This window comes from Triticum urartu, chromosome 6A, assembly GCF_056163025.1.
Source record: "Triticum urartu cultivar PI428250 chromosome 6A, HENAU_Tu73, whole genome shotgun sequence".
Lineage (NCBI taxonomy): Eukaryota > Viridiplantae > Streptophyta > Magnoliopsida > Poales > Poaceae > Triticum > Triticum urartu.
In genome coordinates, this window is record NC_141878.1 from 193803272 (window position 1) to 193816870 (window position 13599).

A 13599-nucleotide genomic window follows, 5' to 3' on the forward strand; every position below is an offset into this window, starting at 1 on the left:
CCTAGGCCTCAATGTCGTCCACCTCCCTGGTGCTCTTGGCGAGGCGTGGTCAACGAACGACATCCATCGGACATGGACTGTACGTGGAGAGGCTGACAACTGGGTCCACGGCCGCACATAAGGAAATGCCTCCTTATTATGCGCAAAATAATGATTCCTCCACCTGACATCTGGGACCCATCGGAAGGGCCTCTGTATTTCGTGAAAAAAATGTTCCCCCCACTGACAGGTCGGACCCACCAGCTATATCTTCGCACGCAAGGAAGTGTCTCCTTATTACGCACAAAAAAATGAATACCCCCTGCTAGCTGGGACCCAGCATAGTGGGAGGTTGACTTGGGCCTACTAAGTTGACGGGGACGGAGGGCTTTGTCAACTTAGTCAATATGAACGATTCTAGCTCCAGTGACCGTACGATGTCCATCCAACGACCGTAGTGCTTCTTCAACCTCTGTTCTTCTCGCTCCAGCCGCCCAAAGCAGCACCGGTCGTGCCGCCTGCTCCTGCCTCCCGTGGCCGGCTATGCTGCCGCGGAGGCCTCACTGCCCCATACTACTCCCACCACCGGCCAGGCCATCCCTCTACTCACCCACACCCCCTGTTATTCTGCGGTGATGGCAGCCTCACACCGAAGCCGAACTAGTGAACCCTCATACTCCTCTCCGTGTGGGCATCCACCACCGCGTCTTCCCCGGCTCCGTGTCGTCCCCTTCCGAGGCCTCGCCGTCGTCCACCGCCCTAGTGCTCTCGGCGCAGCGTGCTCAACGTGGTCAAGGAACGACTTCCACCGCCCTATACATGGAGAGGCTGACAGCTAGGTCCACGGCCGCAGCAAGGAAGTGCCTCCTTATTAAGCAGAAAATAATGATTCCTGCACCTGACAGCAGGGACCCACCGGATGGGCCACCGTATTTCACGAAAAGAAAATTCCCCCTGACTGCTGGGACCCACCAACTACATCTTCGCATGCAAGGAAGTGCCTGACAGTCGGGACCCACCCGGTCGAAGCGTACGGAGCGTTGTCATTCTGGTCGCGAATGTGTATGTACATACTGGTCGATGTAGAGGTGCACACGTGTCGTAATAGAGGCGCGCACGTAGCATGTACACGTACGTACAACGGCCAGGGTGCAAGAAAGTAAATACAACCACGTACGTACATACGGGCGGGGTCTCAAACGCCTACTCGCGCATACGTACGGCCCGGGCTCGTGTACATGGTTGTGGCTAGGTTGGAACGGAGAAACTACGTCGTCGTCGTGTTCATGGGGAGGCAACGGAATGCGTCGTGTTCATCGGGAGGCAACGGAACGCGTGCTGTTCATCGGGAGGCAACCGGCTTGGACAGAATAGCCGATGGAAACGAGGCATGGCGTACCGCAGAATGGAGGAAACGACCTTGTGTTTGACCAGCCACGGTGGAAACGGGATCCTGTTCATCGGGAGGGGTTTTGTGTACCGCAAAACGGAGGAAACTGACCTTCTATGATGGAAACGGGGTCATGTTGATCAGGAGGGGTGTGGCGTACCGCAAAACGGAGGAAACAGACTTGTCTTGGAGCGCTACGGTCGAAACGGGGGTCCTGTTCATCGGGAGGGGTGTGGCGTACCACAAAATGGGACTCCACGGGATACTGTTCATCTCCACCGTCGACTGCCTCCACGGGCTACTGTTCATCCACCGTCTACTGCCTCCACGGGCTCCTGTTCATCCACCGTCGACCTCCTCCAGCCTCCACCTGCGACTGTTCATCCACGGGCTCCTGTTCATCCAACCTCCCCTGCTCCTCCACCGGCTACTGTTCAGCCAGCCCTCTCCACGGGGTCCTGTTCAACCACCCCTCCACGGGCTACTGTTCATCCAACCCTCCACCGGCTACTATTCAACCAGCCCTCCACCGGCTACTGTTCAACCAGCCCTCCACAGGGTCCTGTTCATCCAACCCCCATCAGGGACTATTCATCCAAACCCCCCAACAACGCTCACTGTTCATCCAGAGGCAGCATCGATCGACTTCACTTAGGAGCAGTAGCGAAGGAATCAGTTGAGTTCAGTTAACAGCAAGGGATCGATCGATCGCTTGGGTTCAGTAATGCGTAGCCTGCAGTGCAATCGCTCGGGTTCAGTTAGAGCCCAACGCCTCACTCGGGTTCAGTTAGAGCCCAACGCCTCGCACACACGCGCGTACGTATGAGAGAAACGCGCATCGCTCGGGCCCCGACCACCCACCATAACCGGGAACTCCATGATATTTTCCTCGCCCTCGCTTCTACCATGGTTTTTTCTGTCATGGACGGCCCAAAGAATGTCATGCAGCTGCGTCTCCGGCCCGCCCATGATGAAAAGCCCATTTTCTGTCATGATTTTTTGTCATAGAAGTAGGACCCCACCACATCTATGATGATACCGGGTTTTATCACAATTATCGTCATAGAAGTGTCATAAGTATGACAGGAAAAAAATTCGTTCAACCCAAAATGTCACGAATGTGTCTTTTTTTGTAGTGATATTGCACTACTCGTACTACTACCTCCCTCCTGGTTTATTGGTCCCTTCGTAATTTGTGTCAAAGTTTGACCATGAATTTATCTAACTAAATGCTAATGCATGTCACAAAAAATTATATTGTTGGATTTGTATTTCAATATAGTTTCCAATGGTATAATTTTCAGTGACATGCATTGACATTTTGTTAGTTAAACCTATGGTTAAAATGTGACACTAAATACGACTAGTATGTAGTATAGTAGTACTACTATACGTCGGTCAAATTATTCATTATGTCGTCACATTGAATTGACACGATAACACATTGCACGTGAGGTGACACAAGAGTCGCGGCGGCGTGTTTGGTTCACCAAAGTGAGTCTCACCCCTCTCATAGTACAACAACAATCTCCCATTCTCTACAAAATCAATCTCCCATTCTCACCCGGTCTCCCCACCTCCCGTCTGCCGCCTTGTTCCGATCCATTTGTTACGATGAGGGATGAGCTACTGGAGCTATTGTACTTCATTGCAAGTAGTCAAAAGGAAGACACTGAAAAAATTGATCTCAACAAGGATGCTCTTCAAGCTAGCGAGATGAAGGAAGGAACTAGCGAGGCTGCTCCTGTGAGTATTCGTCCCGTCGCCCTGTATGATGATTTTGATCTTTATGGGGTTTTTTCAAGTCTTTAGAGTCTACATGTAGTAATGAAGCAGTAGGTATCAACTGGCCTTTGGCCCGTCAGCCTTAGTTATATTTTCTCTTAGAACACACAACCCAGTTCTATTTTCCTCTTGAAACGTCATGTCCTACTTCCGTTTTCTAATCTCTAGCTATAGTTTTACTAGTTCATAGACATGTATTATTATATTGAAAATACGTAAAGTTTCCTTTTCATCTTTACATCCTTATTTTTTGTTGTTGTTTTCCTTCCCAGTGCTGATTTTTTACCAGTGGTTTTCCCTAAAACCAACTCAATTGTCCCACGTCTTATTAGCTTACGAAAATAAAACAATTTTTTTGCAAATCAATAAGTTCTTAAAAAAATAAATTTTTATCATTTCTGGATTAAACAGTTCAGACTCCACCAAAATATGCAAAATTAGGTTGAACTTTTTGACCGTGGTCCTGGGCAGAAAATGGGCTGCAATAAATTACTTAAGAATTAGCAAATGGGCTGAAAATTATTAGAAAAATAACAAATGGGCTATATGTTGTCTGCAACATATTTGGAGGCTGACTTGTGGGCCTACTAAGTTCATGCGTACACAAAGTTTCTGAAAAAAGAAACTTAGTCAACAATCGACTCTAATAGCGTGAGACCGTTAGATGTGAATCCAATGGCAATCGTGCTTCTTCAATATCTGATCTTCCTACTCTAGCCACCCAAACCAGCGCTGGCGGAACCGCCTGGTCCCGCCTCAAGTGGTCAGCTACGCTGCCGGGCAGGCCTCACGGCCCCACCCTACTCGCATCCCTGACCTGGCCATCCCACTACTCACCCACACCTGCTTATATTCTCCAGCGAAGATAGCCTCACACTGCAGTCGAACAAGTAAACCCTCGACCCACTCCGTGTGGGAAACAACTGTCGAGTCTTCCTTGGCTCTGGGTCATTCCCTTACTTGGCCTCACCGTCATCCACTGCCTTGGTGCTATTGACACGACGTGGTCAACTAACGACATCCATCGGAAGAGGACTGTAGATGGAGAGGGTTGACAGTTGGGTCCACGGCCGCACGCAAGGAAGTGCCTCCTTTTTTGCAAGTAGGAAGTGCCTCCTTAGTACGCACAAAATAATGATTCCTCCACTTGACCACGGGGACCCACCGGAAGCACCTCTGAATTTCATGAAAAAAATCCCCCCCCCCCCCCGCTGACAGCTCGGACCCACCAGCTATATCTTCGCATGCAAGGAAGTGCCTCCTTATTATGCACAAAAAAATGAATACCCCGGTTGCTAGGTGGGACCCACCATATTTGGAGGATGACTTGTGGGCCTACTAAGTTGGCGCAGATGCAGGGCTTTGTCAACTTAGTCAATATAAACATTTCTAGCTACGGTGACCGTATGATGTCCATCGAACGGTCGTCACGCTTTTTCAACCTCTGGTCTTCTTGCTCCAGCTGCCCAAACCATCGCGGGCTGTGTCGTGTGCTCCTTCCTCCCATGGCCGGCTATGCTGCCACGCAGGCCTCACCGCCCCCTCCTACTCCAACCACTGGCGAGGCCATCCCTTTACTCACCCACAATCCATGTTATTCTGCGGCGACGGCAACCTCACACTGAAGTCGAACCAGTCAACCCTCGTACTCCTCTCCGCGTGGGCATCCACTGCCACATCTTCCCCGGCTCTGCGTTGTCCCCTTCCTAGGACTCGTCGTCTGATACGTCTCTGATACATCTCCAACATATCTATAATTTTTTATTGCTCCATGCTGTTATATTATCACTCTTGGATGTTTTATAATCATTTTATAGTCATTTTATATCATTTTTCGGTACTAACCTATTGACATAGTGCCAAGTGCCAGTTTCTGTTTTCTTCATGTTTTTACATCGCAGAAAATCAATACCAAATGGAGTCCAAACGCAGCGAAACTTTTTGAGGATTTTTTTGGACCAGAAGACATCCAATGGGCCGAAGAAGCACCTGGGGGCTGCTCCGAGGGGAGCACAACTCACCAGGGCGCGCCTGGAGGCCCAGGCACGCCCTGGTGGGTTGTGCCCACCTCGGGTGCCCCCCAGACCACCTCTTTACTCTATAAATACCCCAATATTCCATAAACCCTAGGGGATTCGACGAAAATCAATTCCAGCCACCGCAGAGTCCAGAACCGCCAGATCTAATCTAGGCACCATCACGGAGGGGTTCACCACTTCCATTGGTGCCTCTCCGATGATGCATGAGTAGTTCTTTGTAGACCTTCGGGTCCGTAGTTAGTAGCTAGATTGCTTCCTCTCTCTCGTTTGATTCTCAATACAATGGTCTCTTGGAGATCCATATGATGTAACTCTTTTTGCGGTGTGTTTGTTGGGATCGGATGAATATTGAGTTTATGATCAGATCTATCTTTTTATCCATGAAAGTTATTTGAGTTTCTTTGAACTCTTATATGCATGACTGCTTATAGCTTCGTATTTCTTCTCCGATATTTGGGTTTTGTTTGGCCAACTTGATCTATTTATCTTGCAATGGGCAGAGGTGCTTTGTAGTGAGTTCGATCTTACGGTGCTTGATCCCAGTGACAGAAGGGGAACCAACACGTATGTATCGGTGCTACTAAGGACAAAACGATGGGCTCTATTTCTACATAAATATATCTTGTCTACATCATGTCATCATTCTTATTGCATTACTCCGTTTCTCCATGAACTTAATACACTAGATGCATGCTGGATAGCAGTCGATGTGTAGATTAATAGTAGTAGATGCAGGCAAGAGTCCATCTACTAATCTTGGACGTGATGCCAATATAATGATCATTGCCTGGATATCATCATGATTATTTGAAGTTCTATCAATTTCCCAACAGTAATTTGTTTACCCACCATTTGCTATTTTTCTCGAGAAAAGCCAGTAGTGAAACCTACGTCCCCCGAGTCTCTTTCTCATATTATTTGCCTTTGCGATCTATTTTCCTTTGCTTTTATTTTTCAGATCTATTAAACCAAAAATACAAAAGTACCTTGTTGCACTTTATTTTATTAGGTGTTCGATCTATCAATATTTACTACTCTCTCATGCCCGTTTGCCAATTTCTGGCGCCGCTACCCGAAAGGGATTGACAACCCCTTTTACACGTCGGGTTGCGAGTATTTGTTATTTGTGTGCATGTGTTGTTTACGTAGTGTTGCTTGGTTCTACTACTAGTTCTATAACCTTGGTTTCATCACTAAGGGAAATACCTACCATCGTTGTGCTGCATCATCCCTTCCTCTTTGGGGATATACCGACGTAGCTTCAAGCCGCATCAGTCTCCAACGTATCTATAATTCTCTTATTGTTCCATGCTATTATATTATCTATCTTGGATGTTTTATATGCATTTATATGCTATTTTATATGATTTTTGGGACTAACCTATTAACCTAGAACCCAGTGCCAGTTTTTGTTTTTTCCTTGTTTTTGGGTTTCACGGAAAAGGAATATCAAACGGAGTCCAATTGATCTGAAAATTTACGGAGATTATTTTTGAAAAATATAAAAAATACTAGAGCGAAAAGATATCGTAGAAGAGTCCTGAGGCCACCACAAGGGTGGAGGGCGCCCCCACCCCCCTAGGGTGCGCCCTCCGTCCTTGTCGTCGCCTCGGGCCCCGCATGCCTTATTTCCTATGCCAACACCTCTTATAGATCCCAAAACCCCCAGAACAGAACCTAGATCGGGAGTTCCGCCGCCACAAGCCTCTGTAGCCACCAAAAACCAATCGATACCATGTTTCGGGACCCTACCAGAGGAGCAAATCTTCACCGGTGGCCATCTTCATCATCCCGGCGCTCGCCATGAAGAGGAGGGAGTAGTTCACCCTCGGGGTTGAGGGTATGTACCAGTAGCTATGTGTTTGATCTCTCTCTCTCTCTCATGTTCTTGATATGGCACGATCTTGATGTACCGCGAGCTTTGCTATTATAGTTCAATCTTATGATGTTTCTCCCCCTCTACCTTCTTGTAATGGATTGAGTTTTACCTATGAAGTTATCTTATCGGATTGAGTATTTAAGGATTTAAGAACACTTGATGTATGTCTTGCATGTGCTTATCTATGGTGACAATGGGATATTCACGTGATCTACTTCATGTATGTTTTGGTGATTATCGGTGTCAAAACCGGCGGATCTCGGGTAGGGGGTCCCGAACTGTGCGTCTAGGCCGGATGGTAACAGGAGACAGGGGATACTTTGTTTTACCCAGGTTCGGGCCCTCTCGATGGAGGTAAAACCCTACTCCTGCTTGATTAATATTGATGATATGGGTAGTACAAGAGTAGATCTACCATGAGATCAAGGAGGCTAAACCCTAGAAGCTACCCTATAGTATGATTGTTGTGTATGGAGTTGATTCCCTACAGACTACAACCCTCCGGTTTATATAGACACCGGATAGGGTTAGGGTTACACAGAGTCGGTTACAATGATAGGAGATCTTGAATATCCGCATCGCCAAGCTTGCCTTGCATGCCAAGGAAAGTCCCATCCGGACACGGGACGAAGTCTTCAATCTTGTATCTTCATAGTCCAGGAGTCCGGCTGAAGGTATAATCCGGCCATCCGGACACCCCCTAATCCAGGACTCCCTCAGTAGCCCCTGAACCAGGCTTCAATGATGACGAGTCCGGCGCGCAAATTGTCTTCGGCATTGCAAGGCGGGTTCCTCCTCCAAGTCCTTCGTAGAAGATTGTAAACACTAAGAGTAGTGTCCGGCTCTGTAAAATAAGTTTCCACATATTGCCATAGAGAGAACAATAACACAAATCGAATCTGCTGACGTATTCTGCAGTGCGCTATCACACTACAGCCAAGTCTTTTACTCGAATCGTTTTTTACTTTTCCACCTCAGCATGTTTTGCGAGGTGGTTTCCTTGGCACGTCTTGTTAAAGCAGAGATCGTGTCCCCTTTACTTACGGGATTCTCATCAATACGGACGTGGGTAACCCAATCGTGCCCGTTAGCATGTTTTCTCGATTAAAGGCGAGTCCTAAACGGTTACGGGGAGGGCTCCTGGTATTCGACCTCTTATAAGAGACCAAGGCCTTACCATTTTTTCAATCTCAAAACGAGTTCGCCCATCGCCTCGAGTTACATCACCCTAGGCTTCAGATTCCAGGCGCTTCGGACTTTCGACAATGTCCGGTTCCGACCTTCAAGGCCGATGGATGCCTTCCTCCGTCACGGAGGAGGACGTGCTAAAGTTGAGAGAGGCTAAGTTCTTGGCCGCCGAAATTCCACATAGGTTGCCTGCTCAAGGGCAGGCTATTCCCAGTCCCAAGCCCGGTGAGAGCGTAGTGTTCATGTCTCACTTCCTTCGGGGGTAGGCTTCCCGATGGATCCCTTCGTCAGGGGGCTGCTGTTTTACTACGGGCTGGAATTTCATGACTTAGCTCCGGAGTCCATCCTCCACATTTCCTCATTCATCATTGTGTGCGAAGCGTTCCTCCGCGTTACTCCTCACTTCGGTTTATGGCTCAAGACTTTTGGAGTGGAGCCGAAGATGATCGAGGGATGGCACGCAGAGTGCGGAGGTGCTGTCATCAGTAAGAATGCCGATGCTCCATGGCCCGAGGGCTCCTTTCAAGAGGAGCTCGGCTTGTGGCAACGAGAGTGGTTCTATATCACCGCTCCCAGGAGTGCCAAGTGGGTGGCGCCTCCTGCCTTTCGCTCGGGTCCCCCACCACGGCTAGTGTCATGGGTCAACAAAGGATTAGATTGGGGTTTGCCCAGAGACGTGCCCCTGTTATAGGGCCGAATTAACGATCTCTTGGAAGGAGACCTCAGTTTGGTCAAGGTGACGTAGGTTATGCTGATTCGCCGAATATTGCCCGGCAAACGTCGCCCCATTCGCCTGTGGGAGTTTAATCCAGAGGGACGGCGAGTTCTCCAGAATTTTATGGGCGCAACGCCCGCGGAGATGTATAGAATGTTCTTCGGATCACAAGAGATGTGTCCGGATTCAACCGAGGACGCAGGCCTAAGCTGCCATCGCCCGGATACTCAAGTAAGCAACCCTGTGCCCGGACCTTCTATCTGTATAATTGTCATAAACTTGCCCCTAAAAGACCCGTCCTTTTAAACAGGAGTGGATAGCGAAGGCAAAGCTGATCAGGTGTCTGGCTCCCCTTCCTGAAACCAGGCTGGATCCCGTGTTGGTCAGGATGTTGGACATAATGCCTTTGGAGGGGGAGGACAAGGAAGCTATGGCCTCCTCGAAGGAGGCTGCTCCGAAGGGAGGAACCGACAATTCCTCTCCTAAGGGGAAGAAGAGAGCCGCCTCTGACGACCCGGAAACCATGGTCTCAAAACGTGGGAGAAAATCCTCGTCAGAGGGTCCGACACTAGGGAGTTCCTTGGCCGGACTACGCCCTCAAGGGGATCATCCCTCTAGTGAGCCATAAGTGGAGAAAAGATTTTCCTTTTGAGGGATGAGAGAAATCCTTGATTCTATATCTGAGAAGATTAACCGAAATTTTACCTTGTAGATCGGACCTTAGTCCTTCGCAGCAGAGCTCGTCTTCGGGGGATCTTCTTCCGGAAATGATGGAGAGCGGAACGCCTCCCCCTGCCGTGCCGCCCAGCGAGGCGGGCGACCCTGAGGTGTCGTCGCAGAGGGTTTCTCTGAATCCGGCAGGGGCGAAAGATAGCTATGTGGCCCCCCGAGGTTCTCCGCGTCCGGCCTTCGAAAGAGGCCATAGGACAAGTCCGGCACCGTCTGGTGCTCGGCCGGAGGAACTGAAGATTCTGCTGGGGCGAGCTTCTATCTCAGAAGAGCATCGTGCATTGATGGGCACGGTGATTGAAAGGATTTCATCCCCAGAAAGCGGATTGCATGAGGCCGTCAAAAGTTTACTGACGGGTTTTGAGGTACGTTAGATAATGTACACTTTTGTCAGTTGCGCATAAGTAAGATGCGCCCTGTGTAGATAGTAGCCCCTGAGACTCTGCGCGTTGTCAAGAAATGACGGCACACAGATGATCATAATCCCAGGTCTAAGATGTCGCCTTTGAATGTAGGTGGCGAGGTGTCCGGAATCAAGCCGAACTGATGATGTTGCCGAACTAAAGCGGCAACTGGACGTGACAGATGCCGACATCGCGCATGTCAACAAGCGGCTTGATGAGGCTCAAGGTATGTAATTCTTCGGGCGGCATTAGGTAAGAGGAGCTTCATGCCAGTGTCTTACAATGTGTGTGCTTGACGCAGATGGTACGGCCGCCGTGGAAAATCTTAGGGCAGAACTTGCCCGAGCGAAGGAGCAAGCCAGAAAAAGCGATGCGGCTGCCAAGAAGGCCCTTGAAGAGCTGAGAGCCGAACAGGCTGCTCACTGCCGAAGCAGAGAAGAGATGGCCGAGAAGTTAAAGAGCGCTGCAGACCGTTGCCAACTTCTTGAGAAAGAAGATCGGGCGAGATAGACGGACTTAGAGAAGGCCGTTGCTGATGCCAAGGACGCTCGCTCTGCGATGAGAGCTGCAAAAGAGGAGCTGCGTTAGGCAGAATAGATTGCGGCTGGAAAGCCCTTTATGCTGCGGAGGAAGGTTTGTGATCCGAAGTTTGCTCCGTTGGACCGGATGTAGAGTGTGGAGGACACCTATCTGGATTTGGCAGCAAGTGCTGCTGATGCGACCGAACACTTTCGAGATCTGGAAGACCGCAAAGTGGAAAAGCTTTTCTGGTCACAGTTCCATAATCCAGAGCGTCCACTGTCAATGGACGATCGCCTGGCTCAATGGGCCGAGCTGAATAGATTGTCCGGACTCGCCATGAAGTACGTCATGGGTCATCTGTGGCCTGGGAGATCGGAGCCGAAGAGTTATTTCAACTTGGTGCAGCAATTCCTTGACGCGGTGCCGCGTATTAATGCAATGAAGAGGTCAGCATGCATAGAGGGCGCAAGGATGGCTCTTGCCCGTGTTAACACATAGTGGGCAGAAATGGAGACCACCGTTGTTGCGTCCCGAGATTCGGACAAAAGCCGAGTACCTTCCGAGCACTATTTTCAGGAAGTCCTTGAAGGCACTCGTGTAATAGAGACACAGTGCTCGAAAGATGATATGTTATGATAGCATATGCAATTGAAAAGTAGTATTTTGATAAACTGTAGTGGCCTTTCTTATACTTGTGCCTTCAAGTATTGTGAACACCTTCTATGCAGCCGTTTTAAGATATATATATATATATATATATATATATATATATATATATATATATATATACAGAATCTGAAAGATGGCAGTCGTTGGCTTCAGCCCCCACGCACATAGTGCGGGGGTGCTCGCAGAAGACGCATTTTCACACTTAACCCAACGTCTTGGTCCTACAAAGGAGGTGATAGTGCAGCGGGCCAGGTAACCGGACTATAATGCTTTAACACTTTCACTTAGCCTTAGGAGTTTGACAATGAGACTCTTTAGGTAGCTCCTTTGTGGCAACTGCGCTCGTCCGAATTCGGGGCGTGTATGTGCCTGACCGGGAAGCGGTCCTTCATTAAAGTGGAGGAATCCGATAGATTCTGATAGGTCATCGAGTGGCTGACCAGTCTCACGCTACATCATGATAGTTAGTTTTCGGCTTTCTCTACTGAGGTGCTCGCCCTGGCCGAACCGGGGGCACAATCGCAGTAGTTCTCCTGGTGCTACCATAGCCGATAGAGCGGAACGTAAGGTAGCTGAACTCAGGAGCCGGGCAACCCAACATTTGACCAAAGACATGATTCGGAGCTGATGCATATAATGCCAAAACTCACGACGCCGAACACTCCCTAAGGTGTTCAATCTTTATGAGTGCGGGCAAAACAACACTCTTTATTAAAAAAGCCCCTAGTGTCCAGGTACGTGCAAAAATTCTGACGTGGCCACATGCCAAGACGCCAGCCTCCTCCTTGGTTATAACAGAAAGGAAAAAACCAGGGGATGTGTAGCAACAAGAGACAGTAAAAAAGGTTTACGCAGGGTCTTAATCTAAAAAGAATCCTTTAGGACGGGTCCCTATTGCACGTCTGCGCCTGTGTCTCCGTTGTGCCGTATCCCGGACGGGCGTCGCACGATGTTCATCTGTAAAAGAGAGGAACTGAATTTAAAACAGGTCGCGCCAGAAAAGCTTAAAATAAGCAAAGTATAAAGTAAGATATATGAGATTGAGCTTTATTGTCTCTTATTGTATATGCGTGGAGCCCCTAGTGCGGGGGTATATGGCTTCTAGGCCTGCATCAATGATGATTTTGCACCGAACTTGTCTATCCGTGTTCGTGGTCTTGAATGACCTATTTCGAAGTTTATTGGCCGGTGAGGCCATTTTGCTGTGGGGCTGTTAAAGCGGCCGCACAGTCCTCCGCTTGGGGAGGCGCACTTTAGTGCTTCCCCTTCAAAGAGATGATGCCTCGTGGACTGGGCATCTTGAGCGTAAGAGATGCATAATGCGGTATTGCGTTAAAGCGAGCGAAAGCTTCGCGTCCCAGTAGTGCTTGATAGCGACTTGAGAACGGGATGATATGGAAGGTCAGCTTTTCGTGGCGGAGGTTATCGGCAGAGCCGAATGTGACTGTGAGCCGGAGAAAACCCGTACAATGGGTGTCCGGACCAGGTATTACCCCTTGAAAGGAGGTTTTACTGCGGCGGATTCTTGCTGGGTTTATCCCCATGTGCTGGATTGTATCCTGATATATCAGGTTTAGTCCACTGCCGCCGTCCATAAGGACATTTGAAAACTTGAGTCCGCCAATTATTGTATCGAGTATCAAGGCAGTCCAGCCTACATTCTTGATATTCCTAGAATAATCTAGCTGATCGAAGATGATCGGTTTTGACAACCAGTGGCAGGACCCTTTGGGTCGTGTGGTGCGTACCTTTACGGGCGCTGCACGTTTTGTTATGTGATGTGAGTTCACTGTTTTTACTTCTTGTGGGAAGTTCTTTTGTTTCCTGGTGCTCTGCTTTTGGGGTTCGTCCTCGTCTTCGCTTGGCGTGTCGAGCCCTTGTGTTCGACATTTAGTCTGCCAGATTGTTTGAAAACCCAACAGTCCCTGTGGGTATGGTTAGCATGCTTCTGGGGAGTACTGTGTATCTGACATATCCTGTCCAGGATTTTATTTAGGTTGGATGGATCGTCCCTGTTATCCTGGGGGGGGGCGATTTTTCCTGATCGTGAGCCTTTGAATCCAGCATTGAGTGACGTGCTCTTCGGATTTTTATCCTTAGTCCAGCGACGGTCCTTGTGGCATCGCGGTTTTCCGTTTCCATCCCTAGTTTCGGATGTACTTGGGTTGCTGGGGCTGCACCTTGCCAACCAGCTGTCCTCCCCTGCACAAAAGCGGGTCATGAGGCTTGTTAGTGCGGCCATTGTTCTTGGCTTCTCTTGGCCGAGGTGTCTGGCGAGCCATTCGTCTCGGACATTATGC